Genomic DNA, 17,252 nt, shown 5'->3' with positions numbered 1-17,252 from the left:
ACTCACTGACTGTGTCGTTATTTTAAACACACATTTCTAGTTACTGGGGTCCCCCAAACCTAAACTTGACAAATGCCTTTATAACCTTTTTTTTTTTTTGAATATTGTGACATGTTTGTGATATGGTGACTAAGAGCATGTTATAATTTGTTGGCTGACTGCGTAAAAGTTGTTTGTTCAAACACAGTAGCTTTGGTCTTGACTCAAAAAGTGTCTCACTTGAATCTGTGGTCATGCGTGGGCCTCTAAAGAAGTGCTGGGAGGCTAATGTATTATTATCATCTTTTGTTTATTGTTGTAGTTAGAAAATGTATTCTTGTCAAGAAAAACAAAATGTCTGAAAAGTTAGATAGGTAGGTAGATAGCACATGCAAATGACTTCTTTTTTTGAACGGGCCAGGGGAGTTCTTCAATTTTATAAATCAGGAGGAACTAGTGTGAAGTGTTTTATTCTAATACGGTGCTCTGCACGTGTAGTCTATGAGGAAAGCTGCTATTCTCTTTCACATTGAGTATTACGTCTGAATGGACTCGTAGTATTTTCAAAGGGTCTCTGATTCAGCAATATTTATATCTACATGAAGAGCTCCTTGTTTTGGAGCATCCAGACATTCGAAGACGTTCTGTATATTTTAAAATGTCTCACTAATGAGCTTGTGAATCAATCTCTGCTTTCAGTTTGATGTACACAAAACGAAACACGGAGAAATGATAAAGAAACATTCTTACAGGGTTGTGTTTTCAGAAGCCTGACGACTAATTCTGATGAGTGCAAAGCTGCAACTGGTCAATATACGCAACTGCCAGGATACCTCAAGACTAAAAGCCAAATCGTCTGAACGCAGCAGCTGTTTGTCAGATCGAGCGGCGCTGACTGTTGTCAGCTTGTATTTTTCAAGGCAATATTTTCTTTTTTGTGAGCTGATACCTCTGGAGTCGGCACCTGAGCAATTTTATGTCCAAGAAGCACGAGATGCACAAGTACTTTTATTTGGAACCCCTGCTTTCTAGCAGCAGCTGAGCTAGCCATGTGACGTTGAGATTTAGGCAAACGTTTCCATTTTCACAGCTACTAAGATTGGAATACATCTTCTTCCTTTTGAACTGCAAGACAACAGAGGTGGTTGGCTGCCATCCTACAAGCCCACTACCAGTGATTTCACAACTGACGCTGTGAATCCAAAGAGTGCCATGAGCTCCTCTGATTCTTGCTAATTCCCAGATGCGACATCTTTGATTGATACAACCTAAAGGCATCTGCTAAGTTCCTCCCTTTCTACCCTCACCATAAGGAAATACAGGGAGAACATGCAAACTCCACACAGGCAATGACCAGATTCAGGAGGCTTACAGTTTCTCCGCAGGAAGAGGCAGACTGAAGCACTGCAGCACGGGGGCCTGACATGTCAAGTGCACCTGATTGGGGTGCGGATCTGGAAGAGCCAACACGAAACAAAGTATGGAGGCAGTGTGGTGCAAGTTCACACCTCGCAAGATCTCGCTCAAAGTTCAGTTCACACAGATTGAAATGAATAGATTCTCGTTCATAGTTCACCGTTTCAGCTTTGAACTAGTTCATGTTCAGTTCATTTTGTATTTCTTAAAAATAAATGACCCATGAGTTTACTTTTTTTCAATTTTGCATGACTTATATTAGGCTATTACAGTGTTCTTGAATAAAATACAATAATTCTGAAGACTTTTTTATTTAAATACACTTTATTGAGCTATACCCAGCAACAAACACGTATAACCATATATGCTAATATCTTCCTGGTCAAAAAAGAAAATAAATAACAACAACAACATTTATTTCTTTAGCACATTTTCATACAAAAAGTAGCTCAAAGTGCTTTACATAATGAAGAATAGAAAAATAAAAGACACAGACCTCTGGATTTAAGGTTCTCACGGAAGGACTTGATGATGATGGTCACGTAGACTTCTGGCTTTTAGTCCATCAACGTTGGAGCATCATGAAGCTTTGAGTAGGTGGTGGTGGCGCAGAAAAAGAAACAGAAGAGAGAGTTGGGGTCAGTATGGATTTTACAGCCACCATGAATAGTTATTATAATGAATTGAACATGCAGAGTATCAGGATTAAGTTAAAGTGAGGTTATGAGAAGGCCATGTTAAAGTAATGTGTTGTCAGCAGTGTTGTAAAGTGCTCCACTGTATCAGCCTGGTGAATTCCTATTGGCAGGCTATTCCAGATTTCAGGTGCCTAACAGCAGAAGGCCGCCCGCCCGCCCGACCACTTTTAGGTTTTGTTCTTAAAGAGATGCATGCAAGTATACATATAAATTACCGCTCAGTTTCCAACGGTGTGACAGAAATGGTGACTGTGGAACCAGCGTTTAGGTGAACTAACCTATTGCGCTGCTGGTCAGAATTCACGTGACACATTGTATGTCTATCGGGGAAAAATATAAAGTGGTCTCGCGAAGCACAACGTTTTCCTAAAAGCGACAGCGGAGCTTCACTGCGTACTCGTGTCAGCCGGGGTGCAGCTTAAGCACAAGCAGGCAGACACAGAAAGGGCCTATTTGATTTTATGTTATTTTTTCTGAATATAAATAAATGGCAAAAAATTTGTACAAAATAAATATTTGTAAAAATCCACAATTTGTGCTTATCCGAATACCGTATTTGGCTCCTCCCCTACATTACGGTGTAAGACAAAAAGTTTAATCTTGATCTAAACCAGATGCAGAATGTCACATAAAACTGAAGTAGGTAACGTTCATGTTCTTCACTTGCAGATACATTACGTTAAATTCACCATGGCGGCGGAGTGGTAGCGCAGTTAGGAGACTCGGGTTCGCTTCCCTGGTCCTCCCTGTGTGGAGTTTGCATGTTCTCCCCGTGTCTGCGTGGGTTTCCTCCCACAGTCCACAGACATGCAGGTTAGGTACGTTGGCGATTCTAAATTGTCCCTAGTGTGTGCTTGGTGTGTGTGTGTGTGCCCTGCGGTGGGCTGGTGCCCTGTGTTGGCTGGGATTTGCTCCAGCAGACCCCCGTGACCCTGTGTTAGGATATAGCGGGTTGGAAAATGACTGACTGACTAAGTTCACCATTCTTAGAAACATGAGCTTGTTCAATGAAAGCGCTGTTGTGAACTAGTTCATGCACAACACTGTATACAGGTATAAAACAAAAAATAATTTTAATAATACGGTAATTATTAATTAGGTCTGTGATCCAGTAACATACAGTAGTGATAAGTACAGGTAGGAAACAGGTTGTGAACAGTGAGATATCAGACTGAAAGCATCCATTAAGCATGAGAAAAAATTGTAATCAGGTCCTCCCTGCGTGGAGTTTGCATGTTCTCCCGTGTCTGCGTGGGTTTCCTCCGGCGCTCGGTTTCCTCCCACAATCCAAAGACATGCAGGTTAGGTGGATTGGCGATTCTAAATTGGCCCTGGTGTGTGCTTGGTGTGTGGGTGTGTTTGTGTGTGTCCTGCGGTGGGTTGGCACCCTGCCCAGGATTGGTTCCTGCCTTGTGCCCTGTGTTGGCTGGGATTGGCTCCAGCAGACCCCGTGACCCTGTATTCGGATTCAGCGGGTTAGAAAATGGATGGATGAAAAAATTGTAATCAGAAGCAGGTCTAATACTGAATCTCAAAGCCAAAGACAACAGCACTACACAGTGAAGCAGCCCAAAACATACTATTACTAATAATAATTCTTTACGTTTATATAGCACTTTGCTTTTCTCACTACTCAATGTGCTTCAGTGAGTGGAGAGCCACTTCAACCACCACTATTGTGCAGCATCCACCTGGATGGCAGCCATTTTGCACCCGTACCCTCACCCCACATGAGCTGTTAGGTGGTGAAGTGGTGAGAGACACAGCCAGTTAGAGACAGGGGAGGATTAGGGGGCCAGAATGACTAGGCCCTGGCGAGTAAATTAGCTTGGACGTCACGATACATCCTGCTCTTTAAAAAGGATGCCCAGGGATCTCTTATGACCACAGAAGGTCAGGACCTTGTCATCTGAAGGTTGCGTTACGTTTTGCAGCTCAGTGTCCCCATCACTGCACTGGGATCCACATTCAGACCACAGGGTAAGTGCCCCCTCTTGGCCTCACCACTACCTCTTTCAACAACATCCCAAGCTTTTCCTTGATGGTTTCTCATCCAAGTACATGGCGGGGTCCAAACATTCTTAGCTTTAGGGGGATGTCTTCTTCTGAAGTGCAAGTGGTATGGCCATACATAACTCAATATACACACAAATCAAAACACTAACACACAATAAGAGCTCAAGTGGGCTCAAGTAGACAAGATTAGGGCAAGGCCACCATCCAAACTCCCCCTCTGTATTTCTCTTGAGCTTTGTGTAATTATTGTTACACAGACAGGCCAAAGAGCAGGGCAGAGGACGGGTTAGTAGGAGGGCCCAGCCAGTGGGACATTATCCTTGATCTGACAGGGGGATATTGTTGGTCATCAGGTGCCCTGTGGTATTTGATGGATGGTACTCACGACAAACATAACGCTTTCCAACTGTTACCTTGCTTTGTGTACACAACCTTGTTCATGTTGTTAGCCTGTCTATTGGCACTTATTCAGATAATTCTGACCGAGATGCCTTTCGTGATGTTGCAGTTCTGATCGTTTCACCTAGTAAAATGATGTTATCTGTGATAGCGTGTCTGTGTGATTTCAAAAGCCCGTTATTTTAATGAGAATACTTTACCTCTACTTTTTTTATGATCTTTCTGAAATTTGGAGATGTTTATCTTTCATCTTTGTGTTACTCATTCACTGCTATTGCTGTTTTCCTGTGTATTCCTAACTTTGCCCTCACTGAAGCATTGGTCTCTCCACACTTTTATAGAGAGATATTTTACATTGGTATTTCTGAAGCGTAAGCATCCTGTTTTATAGCTCTAAGAGACTATTAGAAGATTATGCTTTTTTGGGTGTTTGGTAGCTCCAGAAAATCATGTTGTCTATGGTGAAAAATCTCTCATGAACACTTAAATGCATTATTTATTTTTCTGTCTGTAAGGAATCTGTGTTTGCTTTTGTATTGATATATTTTTTTTTTATCTGTTGAACGGTTGTAATTGACTTGAATCTTTCACCATCTGCTGAAGGGAAGGGCATGTAGTGTGTCATAACTAGCACTGCTTTAGTTTCTCCTCTGTCCTTGTGTTACTTAATTTTTTCTCTTTCCATCGATTGCAACACAGTGTACAGACTAACTGATTTTAGTAACGGCAGCAGCGCATTTTTGAATGTCTTATTCACTCCAAACAAACAACTAGGAACAAATTAAGGAGCTCCCTTAATGTCCGTTATCTTTCAGTCACATGGTATGTCAGGTACATGAGAATGGTACAACATGGCTTTTGATGCACCTTTATTCCCATTGGCTTTCTCTTATAAGAAACGTGTTCATTTTCAAGGACGCTGCGTTTAGACCACAGAGTACAAACCTCTTACTGTACTTCTCAGTATCTTTAAACGGGGACACAAATCGGAGGACTTTTCAGGACACTGTTCACACTAAGTGGTGAAGGGTCAGGCTTGTCACTTTTTTAGGGCAGAAATCATTGGCTGCCGGTATCGTCAAAAGCAGTGGCCCGTTGATTAGTTAAGATTCATTTTGCATAGTGTCCTTCTCAATGGATAATTTTATTTTAGAGATGTTTCAGCTCTTCTCAAGATATTCAGTGTGGCTGTGCAACAAGGAATAAGATGTTTTGGGACATAATCAGTCTGCTAATTGCTTTGCAGAGCAAAGTTGTAATGTGTGATGTCTGAAAAGACGGACTCATTATATTGCTTTTTGTTGTTGTTCAGCAACACCCACCGTCTTTCCGGGATAAATCTAGTTATGAACTCCACAACTCTTTGACCATCAAAATCGCTAAAAATCCCCATTCCTTAATCTGATTAGATCTGCTAGTTCTGTGGTTGATCTTCGATGCCTGCTTTGAACTTGACACTAATCTGTTAAGGCCTGTTTGTCAGGTACGCTGGTGGCATGGTTGTGTTACAGCAGCCCCCCTGGGGACAGTTAACTCTCAAGACTCCCTTGTCTCGCCTGAAGTGTCAGGAAAACATGGAGGGGCAGCTAGGGCCAAGACCTGATTTTAATCTGAGCTGGTATTTCATTTGAGCATCTCATTAAAAAACGTCTTCATCGGTGGTCAGTTACATTAGGGTCTTGAGGAGGAAGTTACAAAAGTGCATTAGTGAGTGAGATAGCTAGGGAGAGTCTGTTTTTTTAGCTTTTAGAGTTTTAGATATCTAATGCGCTTTCTGGAGAATTGAAGACTGGGTCAATAACTATACCTTTTAATAATTAACTTCTGTCCAAGCTAATTGCATTTTTAAGGCCTTTAGCAGCGAGTTGATGGTTTATAGCTAGTCTGGTCTGGTGCGGACTAGTCACACTGAAGATTTGCAAGAATTATTTGTTTGTTCATAGATTGTGCTAAATGCTCTAATCGGGTTTCCTTTTAGGAACATGTGACCTCCCTCCATTGCAGTTACAGAAGGAATCATTTTATTTCCTGCCTTTCCCATTTGTTTTCTATTGGCTGATTTTGCTCAAATTGGTCGTGAACTCATTAGACTTTGAATAAAATGTTAAATAATACTTCACGAAACTGTTATTTTATATTAAGATGCCAGAAACTAGACGTAATATGACACATGTGAGCCCACATGAGCAAGAATGGACGTATTGCATTGAATATCTTGAATGTTTACTGTAATCCGGCCCACTGAAAATATGCAAGTCAAGGATGATTTCCTGCCTTACACTCGAAGATGGCTGAATAAAATACGACTCTCCACGACCCTGTAATGAGGAAAAGTGGATTTGCTAAATGAATGGGTGGACAAATGTTTGCAAATTACTACACAATTTAGCCATCCATCCATCCACTTCCCAACCCGCTGAATCCGAACACGGGGTCACGGGGGTCTGCTGGAGCCAATCCCAGCCAACACAGGGCACAAGGCAGGAACCAATCCTGGGCAGGGTGCCAACCCACCGCAGGACACACACCCCAAGCACACACTGGGACCAATTTAGAATCGCCAATCCACCTAACTGGCATGTCTTTGGACTGTGGGAGGAAACCCACGCAGAGAGGACCCAAGAAGCGAACCCAAGTCTCCTTACTGTGAAGCAGCAGCGCCACCGTGCCTCCCTCTACACAATTTTTTTTTTGGTTTGTTTTATGATAGCTAGAATATTTTCACAAAATTTCAAACATTGTCAAAATCTTCAGAGAAATGTAAGAGAGAGTATCAGACGCGGGTGCTATGAAGGCCATGGAGAAAGGCCACTTGTAGATTCCCCATTCTGTCCCACCCTTCGCACTTCGTTTGAATGCCTCTGGCCTGGACTTTAAGCCAATGTGCAAGAAGAGTCTGATAAAAGTTTAATGTCAAGTCAGTTGGGTCGGAGGCCCTCTGATACTGTAAAGGATCTGGTGTACCTGTTAGTTTTTGTGGGGCCATTTATTTCGGTAAAGCAGTTTTTTTTATTTTGTGGATTGTGGAAAGTGAGAAAAATACATTTTAATTTTCTGAGAGCACTAGTATAGATTGAAGCTGTGTTTAAAATAAAGCATGCAGATGTCTGATTCCTCCTTGCTGATAATGGCACAAGGACGGTGCTGTGCTGACCACCAAGTGAAGAAGGAGGCTCTCTCTGGATACTCACAGTGCTCTCCATGATGTTTGGGACAAAGACACATTTTGGCTTGATTGAACCCTCTGCTCCACAGTATAAATCACAAATCCGACTATTCAGATGTGATTAAAGTGCACACTGCAAACTTTCATTTAAGGGTACTTGCATACATTGCAGTCAATGGCACTTTTTCTGGCTGGTCCCACCATTTCAGGGCACTGTAACGTTTGGGGCAATTGGCGTCACAGATGTTTGTGATTCCTCGGGTGTGTTTCATTGCTTCATTAGTGTAGACATGAGATACCTAGGCTGGCCTCTACCTACAGGCCACCTTTGCAATCTGCAGATGCCATTGTGTCTTTGCCCCAAACATCATGGATGGCACCGTGGTTACAGCTTTAAGAGACGCAGAGTACGACTCCATCTGTTACCAGCCACTCCTAGCAGAATGTCATCTTTTTGAGACATCCAAAGGTAAAAGAACTTGTTAGAGTGTAGCATCTGCACCACCATGCGATCCCCAAACCCCTTTCTCTGACAATGCTACTTTGTGTAAGCAGCATGTGGACTGAAGGGGGATCTTTCTCTGCCCCGTGATCACAAAACAGCTCTACCTTCACCTAAAAAGTATTTCACTGTCCCAAAGGACCAAGTCTTTGAAGTGATTACTAGCACATAGCACTTTACGTTTTGTGGCCTTTCATATTACTCTTCAGCCAGCGTGTTAGTGGTCAACAACTGCGGCATAAGCAAGGGTTAATTGTTTCATAACCGTTCATTGTTCATACTGCACACTCTATTTACTCAAATATATTTAGAAGATAAAGATACAGTTAACATTATGCTGCTGCCTTGTATGGCTATAACCAGCCTCGAAACCTATAACATTACTTACATGCCACAGTGGTTACCTTTTTCATGTTTCTGTTTGCTACATAAAGGTTTAAAAAGACAATGGCCTGCTGAATACAAGTTTGAATTACAACCTGTCGCTTTTCTCTAACAAGCATTTCAGGTGAGACAAAAGGGAACTGATGAAAAATTTAACTGTTCAATTTAGAAGCATGCAAACCTAAAACCAGCTGAGGAAATATGAATCTAGGCACCATTATTTAACTCACTGTTGCCTACAGAAAGAGTTCACTGAAGTCTAGTGTCCTGTGACAGCTTTAACAGTAAGGAGCAAATTAAAGTGATATGTGAATCGGAGCCTGGAATTCATTAGTTAACTAGGCTTTTGACCCGTCTTTGTATTATAAAATATATACTGTATATATTTGGGGCGGCACATTGGCACAGTGGGTAGCGCTGCTGCCTCGCAGTTAGGAGACCCGTGGGTTCGCTTCCTGGGTCCTCCCTGCGTGGAGTTTTTATTGTTCTCCCCGTGTCTGCGTGGGTTTCCTCCCACAGTCCAAAGACATGCTGGTTAGGTTCTAAATTGTCCCTAGTGTGTGCTTGGTGTGTGGGTGTGTGTGTGCCCACCCTGCCCGGGGTTTGTTTCCTGCCTTGTGCCCTGAGTTGACTGGGATTGACCCCCGTGACCCTGTGTTAGGATTAAGCAGGATGGATGATGGATGGATGGATATATAGTTGGAACAATGCAAACCTTGCAAAGCTAAAAGTCCTTCTAGTAGTGATTAAAGCCGTTAAACTCTCTTTTCAGTAACGTTTTTAGTTTCATTTATCGCCAGTATGCTTCGTCTTCTGCATGTTGTCTATGAACACTCCGTGTAGCAGAAGGCAGATCATCATAGTAAACGGGGCTTTGCAGAGGGCTTGTAGAAATAATGTTGTTGGATTATAGAAATAATATTGGTTGCCACATTTTAATAGCAGCTGTGAAATAAGATTTTGTGACCGACACACGTACACTTCAGTAAATACAGTGCAGTTTACAGTTAGCTCCGATGTTCGGGTGATAGTGAAAATACGGCTAGTGTTCTGCTTTAAGCTCACCCTTATGTTTGCCTTAGCTTGCTGTCTATTACTTCATAATATTATTGAAGTGGTTGTAGTCACAGGCGCTGGGTTAGGGTTAGGGTTAGGGTTATGACTTCTTGTAGTATACAGCAATGCGGTAAAATGGTTGGTCAGGGATGATCAGAGTTCACGGTAGGAGTTGGAGTCATTCACAGAAAAAGTCCCAAAAAGTCGATTGATTTATTTTGTTTTTGATTCTCTTTTTAACTGTTTTATTCATTTCTATGTTGTAAAGAGAATCAGGTCACTGACATTATTTCATGGGGATTTTAATAAAATGATACTGTACAGGGGGTCCTCGGGTTACGACACAGTTCCGATCCTACAACATCGATGTAACCCGAATTTTGGTGCAAGTCGAAACACACCCTAGCCTAAGTCACTTACATATCCTAACACATTTGCAAAATCATAATCTAGAACATTAAAACACAGAAAAAGGAAAAGGACATAAATATACTGTGCTGTAGTAACAGAAAAAATGAGTGTACCTGTATCCCTTCTCACACTTCAATTTTTTTAAGCTGTTATGGGAGTGAGCGTTGTAAACTCGAAACGTTGTAACCCGAGGACCCCCTGTATTATATAAATCATGATCATGGGTCTTGCAGTTTGGCAATCATCTTGATTTCTTTGTCAGCTCTGAGTCCACTTGTGAAATACAAACAATGGTAAAGAATTGGGACGCCAGCCTGGTCATTCTGTATAACTGAAAGGCTTGAATCAAAGCAAAACACGCAACAATTGCCGAAACGTTTCACCAGCGCGAGTTCAGAGCAGAACTGACACAAGATGGCTGATTTCTGGGTTATGAGTTCTCAAGGCAGGGACGGGACAGACCGGGTGGAGGGACACAGAAGTGACGTCGGAGGTGGAGTGGCAGTCAGTCTTCTGTTCTGCAGGGAGAGGATAAGAGAAGGTATTAGCACTCAGCGCCAACCCCTAGCCCGGCAAGTAATTACCATCACCCAAGTCCCTAAGTTGTCTCTCATGCACACGCACGTGAAAGTCAAATATCATATTGTGTTGAATGTACCTTTATTTCTTTAGATATGTTAAAGAAAGTAATTTGGTCCCATTTTGATGATCATAATATATTTCACAGATGAAGGGTTTGACATAAATGCCACCTCCGTGTAATCTCTAATTTGTATTAAATTTGTTATAGACAGCCAATGGGCGCATTTACAGGGTGCTGGGTTTACATTTTCACTGCATTCACCCCGAGCCACACTTGTCTCTCTGCATGCACAATGCTGTTTATTTACCACAAAACTTTATTCTTCAGGAGAGCAGCCAAACATAACTCTGAGTGGGTAGAAACAAGTTTATTCTGACCCAGACTGGTCTGGCCAAGGCATCAGTCAACTTCACAGATGCCTAATATGACTTCCAAATGCAAAAGAAATATTGAGTGAGATAGTAATGATTTCAAACTCTATCTATCTATCTATCTATCTATCTATCTATCTATCTATCTATCTATCTATCTATCTATCTATCTATCTATCTATCTATCTATCTATTATATAGTGCCTTTCAAATCTATCTATCTATCTATCTATCTATCTATCTATCTATCTATCTATCTATCTATCTATCTATCTATCTATCTATCTATTAGTTTCAAAAATGAAAAAGTTGTTCCATTTTCAGGCTTTATGTGTATCTCCATGCAACATGATACGTTTTGTGTAGCTAGCTTTCCTCCCACTGTTAACGTATCAGTCAGCACAGATCTTGCTTTCTCCCCAGATTAAGAAAAGCAGCGTATCATTAGAGGGCCCTAAAGGGACTTTTTATTTATCTCTTGTATCCAGTCAAGCTGCTGTTTTCCAGGTGTTCACTTTTTTGTAAGAGACTCACAGGAAAACTAAAAAAAAAAAAGAAGTAAGTATGTATGTAGACTGTGTAGTTATGACAGATATGGTGGTCAGCAAATAATTCATCTAAAAATTCTTTACATCAGCTGATTCTCAATAAATGTCATCTCTTTGCAAGCTCATTAGCATGTGTTTATACAGGAGCAAGTTATGAGAAACGAAGCCACAATGTGGAGATTTATGTGCGTGTAAATGAAATAAATGCATTGTGTTGTAGTAGTTAGTTCTGATACCCCAATGCCCAGGGTTTGAATCCTGGTGGTCCAAGCACCACCCTTGTGACCTCTGTGCCTGAGTGGGGCTTTCTTGTAATATTTCCTGTTCCCGTACCTCAAACCAAAGATGTATGACTCCAATATTGTGAAGCAATTGTAATTAAAACCATAGTCATTTAAAGCTTGCTGTAGCTGGTATATGAATTGTATAATATTTAACTGCTCCAAGATGACAAAATAGCAGCAAACTCACAACAGAAGAGATAAAAAAATATGACTCTGGTGGCTCTGACTTATTTATTCAGTTCTGGGTCGTGGGTACTTGGAGAAGCATTGGGTGCTGAACACTTACACTACCCTGTGTACTCAGTCATATTGGGCCATTTTAGAGTCTCCGTAAACCTAAAATTGGCATCTTTCAGATGTGGGTGAATATTCAAAGTCCTCATAGGAAAACCTACACTGATGTGGGGAGAAATCCGAGTATCTCAGCTAGTCATTTGACAACAGGACTTTAGAGCAAGAGTTCTCCTCCCCCATCTGTTTCATAACTTGCTGAACCAAAAATACAATTCCAGACTGATGTCAACCTCCATTTTGTTTTTTCAGTATTGATAGTGAGTCTTAATCTTCTGCCCTGTTTTTGATGCTGTTCATGATCACAGATTTTAACCATAGGAAGTTGCACACATTTTCTTATGTATATCATATCTGAGCACTAGAAGGTTCTCAGAGCAAATAAGCTTTTACACAGTGTGTGATTAACTTTTCAGAAAGGAAGGAACCATACGTGTGCAGTATTTGCTGTCTGTAAAATGGAATGACACTAGTCCTTCTTAAAACTGATTTCTTAGATAGATAGATAGATAGATAGATAGATATGAAAGGCACTATATGATTGATAGATAGATAGACAGGCTGATAGATATGTGAGGCACCATATGTTAGATAGATAGAACTGTAAGGCACTATATAATAGATAGATAGATATGTGAGGCACTATATGATAGATAGATAGAACTGTAAGGCACTATATAATAGATAGATATGTGAGGCACTATATAATAGATAGATAGATATATAGATAGATATGAAAGGCCCTGTATGATAGATAGATAGATAGATAGATAGAACTGTGAGGCACTATATAATAGATAGATTGAACTGTAAGGCACTATATAATAGATAGATAGCAGTTTATTTGTCCCTAGAGAGAAATGAGTCTTTTTACAGAAGCCCAATAAATAAATAAAGAGTTATTAGGTTATGACAAACACAAAACCCCCTCTCAAATGCCCAGCAAAATGACTAAAAAGACAGAAAAGGTCTGACTTGGCTAAAGATAAAAGAGCAGTCCCAGTGAGGACTTATAAAGATGTTTTGCATTTGGTGTAAAGGAGCCCCCTCAGTGTTTCTTCACACACTTGTGCTGAATTGTTCAATGGCTGAAAGTGCCCAGTGTTATAACGTGTGTCAGAGAGAGGATGAGCAGCATTGTTTAAGGCGCAGTAGTTTGGTAAGTGTTTGCTGTCAGATGTGTTTTGAGATGTTTCATCTTGCAGAATATAATTTTTTTCATCTGTATTCTCTAGATTTTGTGGTCTTAAAATTGTAAATATCTCCACCCTTCCACCCTTTCTGATGACCAGAAAGATATCGCTCAGTTCATACGCTGAGTTGTCGCTGTTGTCTCTTTTGTGTACTGCTCATAGGATCTGCCACTGCAGCAATGAAAGAAAAGCAAGAACCTGACCACACGTGCTTGCCTACATGCACTGGAATAAAGAACCATTGGCATTGAGTCTGACTGTACTTATTTCAAGTTTGGGGTGAAAAGACCTGTGAGTGCACTGAAAGAATGTAGCGGACTCCATATATAAAATTCATTCAAGTCCACATTATAAACTGGAGGCTAGATGCTGCTTTAGCTTTTTTTCCCATCAAAGCAATGATCAGTTGTTTTAATACTGACTAACAGAAGATTAGTTATCTTATTGGCTGTTATTGAAAATCTCTTGGGTGGCACGATCATCCTGAGCATGGCATTAACATCGTAGTGCCCCATCGTTTCAGTCTCTGCTAGAGTTCCTTCCGTCTCTCATTTTCAAGTTTTGTCCATTTCTTCTCTTCAGGTTCCTTCATGCGCTCATTCCATGTACTCACTGTATGTTTGCTGATTGGCAACATTACCCTGATGTGCCCAAGTGTGTGCCAAGCCAGAAGTGATTGTTGCCCTGCTCCAATTGCCTCTGCATTAGGCTTTAGCTCCCTTTACTGTAACTGGCAGGTTTATAAAACGGATGGCTGGAGAAGGTGCACAAAGAGAACATTTACTTTTTTATTTCTCCTCAGGAAGCGCAGAAGAATAAATGAAAGTAGTACATGGCTGAAAACGGTTTATTCCTTTGTTTCGCCTTAGTTTTAATGTGACTGTTGGAAGAAAATAAGAGCTTGACAGGAAATGATTGTTTAAGTTTTCTCCAATACAATTTGAAAGATTAAAATGAACTACAGTATGTTAGAAAGCAGTCGCTGCTTTGAGCGTGACCAGGGGTTCACTTTAGTATTGCATTTGGTGTTTGAAGTGTAGGAAAAAGGAACAAATCCTCGAGGTTTATGGCACCTTGGCATGTGGGTTTGAAATGGTGTGGTCAGTGATGTGCCTGTGGTGTATCGGAGTGGTTTCTAGTGGGTGTTTTTTATGGTCAGCGCCCAGGCCAGCGGAGCCCCCAGCTTCAAATCTATAGATTTGTACATTCACCTTGATGCATTTCAAAATGACACAAACTCCAAGTTTTTTTTTTTCCTTTCACTGGTGGTGGGGTGGCGAGCGATCGCTCAGGTTTGTTAATACTTGAACAGTTCAAATATGCTGATGTTTTCTTTTACACACCATGTTTCCTAAATTGCCTTTGACTGTGTGCATTGGTAATGAAACTTTATGTCCTTGTAAGAAGGACAGCCAGTCCATTCTAGTTAAGTCCGGGACAATTTTTGCCTGCTGGCTTTTGCGAGAGGCTTTTTTTATACCCTGCCCTGTCTTATGAATAAATGCAGCCAGTAAAGCAAATTTTTTTTCCATATTTGTGTAAATTGCTTTAAAAGCATTTTATCATGTCATAAAAAAAGAGCAATTGATCTGCTGAGCCGAACCCATTGGACAGCTGTGTGTTTTGTTAATGGCCACTTTGCTCCGGGCGGCTTATTAAAAAATTTATACATAAATGCTAAAATTGCATACATTATTTAAATCTAAAGTAAGCAGTCTTTTTTAGGGGGGTGAGGGTCAATGAGGGTGTGTGATATCACAATACTTAGAAGTACACAAATGCAAACAGAAAAATAGATATTTTTTTTTTTGATGACTTGGTTTCAGGAACCATGGAATGTCACCCATATCCTGGCTGATTGTACTTTTGAGTTTTATGATGTTTTTTCATTGATTTGTTTCCCTGGCGCAGCTGCCGACCTCTATTGAGGGACGAACGTAATCAGCGCTGACGCAAATTAGATGGTTATTCGTTTCGAAAATTGACAGAAAAACAATAAAAAAGATGAAATGCTCCCAAATCAATAGATATAATGAAATTCAAATAATCCGAGAGATGAGGTCTCCATGGCAACTGATAATGTGGAAAAGAAAACAATTTAATAAAGGACAGACACGCTTTGAAAACAGATGGGGGGGGTTAGGAGTGCAATGCTGGGGGTGGGGGCGTCGAACTGGTTGGTTGGTTGTTGCGGCTGTGAAGGATCCGTGTCTGTCCCAAGGACGCCAGAATAATTAGAAAAGCTTTCAGGCCAGAAAGTGCAGATTCAGGTTTTAATACACAAAATTATTTCAAGAGCAGTGAATCGGAAAACCATTTGTTGGTGACCTTCCTGAGGGCCCCCCGGTGCAGGGCATGGCGGAGGCGCGATGGCTCCACAGACTGAGTTATGGCATATTTGTGTTTTTATAGCGGCTCAGGGAGCACAGATAGCTGTGGGGGTCGAGTTTTGTGTGGCTTAGGGGTCCCAGTGGCTGACAGCTGGATGAAAGTGTGGGGGATTTGGGGGTTGAAGGTTAGCTTGTATTTACAGATCAGCTATTTGAAGAGCATTAGAGGAGGATAGAGAAGTTGGAGCTCGTTGACAGCTGCATTAAAGAGGCTCGGTCCCCTCTGTATTTCTTTCACCTTGCTTTGTATAGTTTCAAGTGGTTCAGTGAGGAGAACACGCTACTTACTAGGCAGCTTTTGGTTGCATACTTTTCTTTTTTTTTTTTTTTTTTTACATGTTTAGAAAAGTGTATTAGAGCTTTTAAACATAAGAAGATATGTGTTGCTTTGTAATCCTGCAGGGAATGAAGTTTTTTGAGGACATGTTTAGGATTTGCCATTTTAGCCTTTCTTGATCGTTGCATCACCGTGCATTTAGGAGCTCCTTCAGTTAGGCAGCTGAAGATTAGCCTTGGTTTATATGTTTGATTTGGGGCATGGGCAGCACTTGTCCAGTTGAAAAGCTGCGGATCATGGAGTTGTGCAGAAGACACATTGAAGTTACATTTTTAGGTATTGGGGAAAAAAGCACAGTAGCATAAAAATATAACAGTAAGTGTGCCTCTTAGATACTGATCTGTAAAAATGATTCAAGATGATAGATAGATAGATAGATAGATAGATAGATAGATAGATAGATATGAAAGGCACTATATGATAGAATCTATTAGATAGATAGATATGAAAGGCATTATATAATAGATAGATAAAAAGGCACTATATAATAGATAGATAGATAGATATGAGAGGCACTATATAATAGATAGATAGATAGATAGATATGAAAGGCACTATATGATAGAATCTATTAGATAGATAGATAGATAGATATGAGAGGCACTATATGATAGAATCTATTAGATAGATAAATACTTTTTTAATCCCAAGGGGATATTCACATACTCCAGCAGCAGGATACTGTTATGTGAGTATGTGGCTCAGGAGACACAATATGTATCATGATTTGATTCTTAATAATCATTACGTAGCTTAACATTTTGAAATCTGCTTAATCCAAATCGGGAGGGCAGGAGCCTATTCCATGTCACTTGGCGCTGGGCAGGAAAAAGCAGGGCACCAGCCCTTTGCAGACCCTCTCACATTTAGAACTGTCAGTTAATCTAAGCTGAGCATCCATTAAAGATGTTTGGGGGAAAACTAGAGTACCCATCACATGAGGAGGGCATGCAGATGCCACACAGGCAACAACTGAGCATGAGATTCAAGTCCAGCACCCTGAATCTGCAAAGCAGCAGCACTAACCACTGCCCCGCTGTGCCGTTCTCTATAATCAGACCATGATAAATAAAACAGATACATTAGGGATTTTCAAAATGATTCCATTACGCTGCTCTTTTTATTTAGCCGTACATTTTTCATTTTGATTTTCAATATGAGTACTGCATGATTCAGCCTTATTTAGTTTGTTCTGTTAGTTCTCAGCCCTTTGTGTCCTTTAAAGACT

At 40.8% G+C, this 17,252-nt stretch overlaps 1 protein-coding gene across 4 annotated transcripts in view; it reads left to right on the top strand.

Annotated features, from left to right (window-relative positions):
* The window catches only part of casz1 (castor zinc finger 1), a 600,579-nt gene that overhangs the window by 476,814 nt on the left and 106,513 nt on the right, over positions 1 to 17,252 (top strand). The gene's annotated exons all lie outside the window — the stretch shown is intronic.

This window comes from Polypterus senegalus, chromosome 6, assembly GCF_016835505.1.
Source record: "Polypterus senegalus isolate Bchr_013 chromosome 6, ASM1683550v1, whole genome shotgun sequence".
In the NCBI taxonomy this organism is placed as follows: Eukaryota; Metazoa; Chordata; class Cladistia; order Polypteriformes; family Polypteridae; genus Polypterus; species Polypterus senegalus.
This window is presented reverse-complemented; position numbering and strand designations above follow the sequence as displayed.